This window comes from Lasioglossum baleicum, chromosome 6, assembly GCF_051020765.1.
Source record: "Lasioglossum baleicum chromosome 6, iyLasBale1, whole genome shotgun sequence".
NCBI lineage: Eukaryota > Metazoa > Arthropoda > Insecta > Hymenoptera > Halictidae > Lasioglossum > Lasioglossum baleicum.
Window position 1 is genome coordinate 487,079 of NC_134934.1, and position 8,405 is coordinate 495,483.

Below are 8,405 nucleotides of genomic sequence, written 5' to 3' on the forward strand. Positions count from 1 at the left end.
TTACTATTTTCAGTCGACTAGTTTTAGTGAAACGACTGAATTTCGCAGTGGTGGGGTTACTATTTTCAGTCGACTGTTTTACTGAACGACTGAATTTCGCAGTGGTAGGGGTTACTATTTTCAGTCGAATGCTTTACTAAATCAGAGGTTACCTCTCTGACTGAATTATCGACTGATTTATGGAGCGGGTAGAGCTATATATCAACTGAATCGATCAGATTCAATCATGACATTTACTATCCTACTATCTATTTCATTAGCGCTATCAAATTAATTAATTCATAATCCTCATTTCATGAACTGAATCCGTCCCTCGGTGTCAAATTGACACAGTAGTAAAAAAAACGATAAAATAACAAGTAGGTGATTAATTATTTTTCGATGTTTTTTTAGTCAAATTGATGAGTTAAAATTTACATCTTAAGTTTTTCGGTTATGTGTTTCTTACAAACAATTCGATATTTCGAGAAAACTGTCAGATTGACACGAGGGACGCAATTCAATTGTTCTACTACTAAATATTAATTATTACAAATATTCTCCGAAAATATGAATGATTTATGCATTTCATTTATGTTAATAAAATATTTATTACATTTAGTACAAAATTGATATATTATTATTATATTTATCCTATCCTATAATATTATGTAATATCGATAACACCAAAAGGATTATTTATTTATTTATTTATTATACAGGTAAAACCCAATATGCATACATAAAATTAAATCAAATAAAAATAAAAAAACAATTGCAGCAACATAGCATCGCTATAGAGAAAATTATACATTAACTTAAAATTAAACATTTCTTTCATGACGCTGGAAAGACTGTTTGAAATAAAAGTGCCTTTGTCTGCTGTCACAGTTTCATTAGTCACAAGTCCCACATCACTTATAGCTGAACACAGGGAGGTATACCGTTGTTGAAACCACTAGAGTATGTTACAGTTGAATTATCAGCAGAAAAATATCCCACAGCATCCAAAATTATTCCTGTAATAAGAGGAATTCAAAATGCCATAAACATCATTATACCAAAAACCATAGCAGGACTACATTTACAAAATAACATTTTAAATAATATTGAGATAAGATTTGACTACATTGAACAAAATAATACTACTCTAATAGCCACACTATTAGGTCCAAGATTCAAAACAGCTGTATTTGAAGTCGATAGGATTGCACAGACAGCGCAGAATATGTTAGAGATGAAATAAGTTCCTTGTGCATAACACGCAATAGTCATGAAACTAATACAAATAGAGCTGCAGCAGAAAATCAAGAATCATCTGAAGAAAACAATGAATTTTAGAATCTTCTTGTAACAAAAGTATCGCAGTTGACAAACTAATCCACACCTATAGAATATGCAACAACCATAATTCGTCAATATGTATATAGATTTACTGTACGCAAATATTAAGAGCTGTGAAGTCGCATTTTGGAATAAACACAATTACACAATGCCACAGCTTTTTAAAATAGCAGAAAAATATGTAAATACCTCTGTATTCCCAGCAACTTCTGTTCCATCAGAAAGAATATTTTCAAAGGCTGGACAGATTATGTCTGAAAGAAGGAACCGACTTTCAGCAAAAAACCTAGACCAATTAATGTTTTTAAATGTTAACATTTAGTAAATTTGGATGAATTTCAATAGTATAGACCATAATAATTTAAGGTTAGGTTAATTATAATTTTGGAATTTTTACCTTAATTTAATTTTATTACTAATCTCTACTACGACAAATGTAAAATATATAATAACATTAAATATTTCAATAATAAAGCTGAGTTTCATCAACTTCATCGAACATGGAGAACATAACTAGTAAAGCAATTCAGTCGACTGAAAACCACTAAAAACTATCGACTAAATAGTCGATAGTATGTAGCGACTAAATACCCTGATAACCAAATTCTCGATTTTTGCCTGGGATTCTCCGCGCGTATTAGTAGCTATTTTTGCCGTCTAATAGCGGAGGGCAATAGCAGAAGGCAAATTGAAGGCAGCCAGCCGGCCGAAGCTGAATTTGTTTAAGAGGGCAGTACCGTCGCGTCTACTGATCTGATTGGCTAATATCGTTTTACAGGGCCGCATCGTCGGTGAGGGTAGTTCGCACTGATGTGGCAGATGTCAGCAGCGAAGTAATCGAGCGCACGAGGAAGAAGATCGATCGACACCAATCGATACGATCAGCGTGTCGTTCGGAATAACGCATACGGTCGTGCGCAGGCGCGGCAGCTCCCCACTACGCACAGATGCACATTTTGTGCACATGCAAATTTTACTTATTCTCATATTTATGTTATTTTTCTTAGACTGCGGATCTTTATGCGAAATAAAAATTGTCTGCATAGATTGCAAGAGATGGAAACTATAAAAATTGCATTGCCATACCATTTTCTCTACAGTTCAATTTCAATTCATTACATTTCGAAATTTATTGAAATGTGTTTATGGAAAAAAAGTGTCGTTCGACGGAAAAGAAAATTTATATTTTTTGTATGACTACTATACACTTATTTTAATGTTTAAATATTAATAATTTTAAATTCAGACTACTCAATATCAGAAGGGATAATAAATGAATGAAGTAGGAAATAATAAATATTATATTTTTTCATTTAGTTTGATTATTTTTCTTTATTAGTCAACTATTAGTCAAATTTTTACAAACCTTGACTTGCGCGAACACAGAAGATGATTTGCAGGACAAATCTGATAAACAGGTTCTGGATGATCAGCTTTTCTTCGTAACTCCTCCCGTGAATCGCTCGAGTACAGTGCTGCTCTCACCGCATTTCTTCTTGGTTGAAAATGGTTGAAAAGAGGATTGTCTTATTATACAGACCTGCACAGACCTGGGCGACGCTGGCTCGAAAAATACATGTTGCTGTTGCTGCTTCTCACCAAAGAGGACTGAAGAGGACTAATCCCAACTAATCCTGACTAATCCTCTTTGCTTCTCACCTTCTCTTGCTCAGTAACACTCAATTACACTCAGTAAGACAGTTCCAGTCCCCACGTCATCCACTCCGACAAAGGAGTTGCAGGCTGCAACAGGCTGCAAATGGCTGCAACTTGCAGCAACATGTGTTTTTCGAGCCAGCGTCGCCCAGATCTGTTATATATTCGCCAATCACATCATCACATCAGTACGACTCGACGGTACTGCCCTCTTAAACAAATTCAGCTTCGGCCGGTTGGCTGCCTTCAATTTGCCTTCAATTTGCCTTCAATTTGCCTTCTGCTATTGCCCTCCGCTATTAGACGGCAAAAATAGCTACTAATACGCGCGGAGAATCCCAGGCAAAAATCGAGTTAATCCCACCTTGAGCAACTCGAACAATAGCGCAGCTCGGAACGGGCCAATTCTTAGCTCTAGGTAGGATTATCCCTCGGCAGGCCTGGTTATCAGGGTAGTCGATAGTTGAATTTAGTCGATAGTGCCCATCACTACGATCACGTCGGGGTCACCAATTGTAGGTATATTCCCTAGGTGACCAATAGGGAATGCGGCCTACTCCGCTCGAACCGGAGGAGTTGAAATGAAAATTCACTGCTACTCCAATACTGCTGAGATATATACTTTATTCACGCTAACGCGGCTGAACACGTGTGTATCGTACAACGTCAGGTAAGGAAGAAGGAGTCTAGGCGGAAGTACACCTAGGCACACATAGACACATGATGTCTAGAGGGGCGACTCGCTGTCGCAGCGCGCATGCTGCGATTGCCCGGCGGCACTAGCGCCGTGGCCAAGCGCGGAACTACATGTTGCCCCTACAACTGTATCGTGTTAGCAACGCGCCCGCGCGCTACACTCACCAACGTACCTTTACTATATCCGTGTGCGCTGCTTGTGCGCTTATGCCAGCCACAATCTATTTTTAGCACTTGCCATGTTGCCATGTTGTATTGCTTTACGGCGGAAGCGAAACTGAAATTCGGCTGTCGAGCCGTCGAGCCGTCGAGCGTATGAATCGCAATCTGGAGGTAGCATTCGAGTCCCCGTGCAGCGGGGATTTTTTTTTAATTTTTATTTTTCATTACTTTTTTAATTACATTTTTTAACCTTCCAAAAAATTAAAAATGTAAAAACTATGTTCAAAATATGTATTCATTTTAAATAGAAACGTTTATTTGTTACTGTCATAATTGCATTAATAAAAATTGGTATATGATCGAGAACAGGTTGATGGTATTTATTTGGACTGATTGGAGAATACGAAAATGCAGGAAGTATTTTTTAGTTTATGAATCAATTTGTAGATTTATTAGTTGTCAAACAAATAATAAAATAAATTGTATAATATATATAAATTGATTTTATACTAGCATACACAAGTTTATTTATTAAAAAATACAGTCATAACTATAATTATAATAGAATTTCATAAAATGTATATTGAGGTTATTGCAAACTCATCTTTTTTCGCAATGATGCTCTAATTTCATTGCTTCTCTCGAATGTCCATTTCCTTCCGAGACAGTGGCGTTTTTAGGTGTAAATAAAAAATGTTGATATAATTATATCAATTTTAAAATATATCATAATTAAACTACAATTATTCTAATAACGTGGAATGTAGTACATATTAAGTTTTAGTTACCCGGATTTTCTTCTTCGACGTTAAGCACTCTTTACTGCTTCTCGTAATTTACGTATATGCAACATTAAGGTGGACCTTATTTTTCGACCATGAAATTTTTTTGGTCCCGTAAACCAGAATTGTGACAAATGTTGAGAAAATGGTCTGGAAAAATTTTGGGGCCGTTTGGATCATGGGAAAATGAGTTTTTAATGGAAAATGAGAATTTTTTAAATCATGACATAAATAGACGTTATGATATATCGTTGAATTTGTCTTTTTTCTCTTTAAGAATCCATATATAGCATAAACAGTTGTTGATAGAAAAAACATCCGTGACCTTGAAAACTTTAAATAATGACTTTGAAAAAATTTTTTTTCTTTGATACTATATCCACCTCCTTATATACTACAACTTTTGTTTGAAGAGTTTTTTCATATATGTATACATAACTGATAGAGATATTATATATAAATAAATTCATTAATACGCTCCAATCTACAGAAGAACAAGAAAGCGAGCTAATAAAAACGTGGTAAAAATAGTTCTAATATCGGAAAAAGAAGTTATTATGAGTAATAAGTAGTCTGACTGAAACATGGACTGAAGGTGGTCAATGATACCGCTGAACGGGGCGTTAAACTAATGGAGGATCATAATAAAATTTTATCTAGAAACAAAGAGGAGAAATAATATATGTATACTATACAAACTGTGATGGTATGTCGAAAGCAGTATCCTGACGCCACAAAGCAGAATTTAACTGACCTACATGATTAATTGCATTTTTAAGAGGCATTGAAGACTGCTTGTTAACTGGGAGTTATTAAATTTTCCATTTTCCTCAGAGTCAGTAAGTTCTTTATTTTTTTCAAAGTCATTAAGTTTTCCATTTTTCTTGGAGTTATTAAATTTTTCATTTTCCTCAGTGCCGTCAAGTTTTTTCATAGAGTCATTGAAGTTTCCATTTTTCTTGGAGTTATTAAATTTTTCATTTTCCTCAGCGTCATTAAGTTCTTTATTTTTCTCGGAGTTATTAAGTTTATCATTTTTCTTGGAGTCATTGAAAAGTCCCTCTTTGTCGTTTACGCGCTGTCGTAAAAAAAGTTCTGGTATGTTGCTAGTCTAAAAATATGATCAATGCTACTTTTCAGTTTCTCAAATAAATCTGCATTTGTCGAATTTTTGCGTGTTTTTCAGTTTGTGTAATTAACATTTTGAACCAAAAAATCGGGAAAAAATCTCAATTATCAATTTCAATTAAATGCAATTATATGATTAAATTAATGCAAGTAAATGGGAAAAATTGACCGAAAATTGAATGGCGCAACGGCTGTTTAAATAATTCGGAGGACTACCTCGTCCGGCTAGACCCTTCATTCCAAATTGTAATATTCCAATATTTCAGTATCATTTTTAATATTGTTCAAGTACTATTTAAAACTATTGATGAGTTTTAACAACAAAATATTTTAAATGGAAAACTAAATTTTGACAAATAAGATACGATTATAGCAAGCTTGCTATAAATGTCGAAAACTCGAGTCTGGCTAGAGACATTCAATTTTCAGGAAACACTATTCTATGATGACGAACGGAGAAAAGGGAAGTGAAGCTCGAGGGTTTCGGTCGCCGTGGAGTGGAGTGAAACATTGTAACATGATACGGGTCGGGTCGGGTATATCGGTGTAAAATAACAGAATATTTTTTAAGAATTATTATTTTATATTAAAACGTTTGTAGCTCATTGCAACGTCGACCGATTTTGACGAAATTTTCAGAATATGTTTAATTGACACAGATTTACAAAACGTATTTTTTAAATTTTCAATGTCGGCCCATATAAAGATGTTGTAAAATGCAATTTTTAGTAAGTAAGTAAATACGTATTTATTTATTTATTTCAGCCTCGTGGCCCAGAAATTGGACATGGATTATAATTCTCGAAGCCATTCATCCCTCTATTTATCCATTCATCCGTTCCTCCACCCATCCATCCATATCCCATGCCACATCAAATACCTTATTGTCTATGTGATCTATCCCAATGTCTCCCCGCTAATCCTGCCTCTCTCTTGATTATCCCTTGTGATTAATTCTTTCCTTTTTTTCTCTATACTCCTAACCCATTCTACAATTTCTCCCACTCTTTTCTCCTGTACTATCTTTTCTATACCTATGTTAATTCTTTCTACCCCTTCACAGTCTTCTGCCAGGTGTTTTAGTTTCCCCAAGTGTCTCTCATTTTTTCTACAATTCCGATCAGTTACTATTTTTGAAAAAATTATTTTCACATCCTGTACTAAACTAATTGTTCTAGCTTCCCAAAAAGTTCAAATCGTATAGTATAATATTAAAAAAGTTATCATTTTTAGAGCGTCCGAAAATTTTTGCGAGTCACAGTATGTACATATATCGCGCACAGAACACAATTCTTCTTTCTATTAAATCGCATTTCTTAGGTCAAACAATTGCGTTTTGTAATGTATAATAACATGTAATAACGTTAAAAATTACTTAATATACACCCGCGGTAAAATCAATAAGTATAACTTTCCTCCTCACAGCAGAAACGGCGAAAAAATTTTGACAATGATGTCCCACAATAAAAAAATCTGAAAAAAATTGACGACACTGCCTGCTCTAGTACTTTATCAAGGAACCAAACAGTAAAAAGCATGTTTTCATATTTTCTAGAAATCTATATTTTTCCGATTTTTGGGGGGTTTTTCATTATTTACGACCACAGTTTGCAACCAAAAAATCTGAAAAAATTCTATAAAATGCGTCTTAGGATCCAAAATATGTAACATTTTTTTTAGAATTTTAGAACGTATTTGAGACCGGAAAATTGCGCTCGACTGTGCAACACCGATTACACTGTCCAACACCAAATTTGTTTTCAATATACTGTTGGGTCCTTCTTATAGAGTTTTTTGCGCTGATTCCGAATCTGTCCTTAATTTTTCTCCTATACGCACAGTTTTTGAAAAACATGGCTTTGAAAAAAGAACATATTTTTCAACTTTAAACAAATATTGTGGTTATTATAAAAGATATTGAATTGTTCTTTACAGCAAAAGATTCTGTAGACTTTCCCGAATACAGTGATATCCAATATTAATACATTATGATTGTTTAAACATGTTTAAACAATGATTAAAGACGAAGAGACACTACTTTTGCACCAATTTCTGAGGATATTTTTCAATTTATCTCAAAAAATTAGGGTCCAGCGGAAAATCGAACTATACCACGCGATAGAGCAGACTTTTATCTTGAGAAACCAACCTTTCAAGTTTGTAACGTCGACGTTTTTTTCGAACCAGAAAACAAAATAACTTCGCCCGACATGAGCCACCAGTGGCGCGGCGAGGCGGCCTTCGTCGTCGATTTTCAATTGTTACTTTCAACAATTGCGTCCGTTGCCGGTTGCGGCCCGCGCGTATTCTTATGTTTTCACTTTTGGCCCACTGCAGTCCGCGGGGGTTGCTCATCTCACTGGTTTAAATAAATAAATTTATATATTTTTCTATTTGTGAATTATATTAGTCTAATAATTTATTGTGAAAATAATTGTTTAAATAAATAAAAACAAATAACAAATTTGTATAGATTATAAAAATCTATTTATTTTAACAATAAATTATTGAAATAACAATTCAAATAATGAATATGGAAACAAATTATAAAAATTTATTTATTTAAATTATTTTAACAATAAATTATTATTGAGAAATAACAATTCAAATAATTAATATAGAAACAAATTATAAAAATTTATTTATTTAAACAATTAT

General features: G+C 33.9%; 1 long non-coding RNA gene across 2 annotated transcripts; it reads right to left on the bottom strand.

Annotated features, from left to right (window-relative positions):
* Nucleotides 1-256: 256 nt before the first annotated feature.
* On the bottom strand, nucleotides 257-3,633 carry LOC143209504 (uncharacterized). 2 transcript variants are annotated; one of them, XR_013009100.1, is made up of 4 exons: nucleotides 2,690-3,632; nucleotides 1,721-2,260; nucleotides 1,513-1,609; nucleotides 257-998 (listed from the first exon to the last, which is right to left on the bottom strand). It is a non-coding gene; the product is annotated as an uncharacterized LOC143209504 (long non-coding RNA). The 2 variants fall into 2 exon arrangements; XR_013009099.1 differs by having other exon boundaries at nucleotides 259-998; nucleotides 1,513-2,260; nucleotides 2,690-3,633.
* Between the last annotated feature and the right edge of the window lie 4,772 nt (nucleotides 3,634-8,405).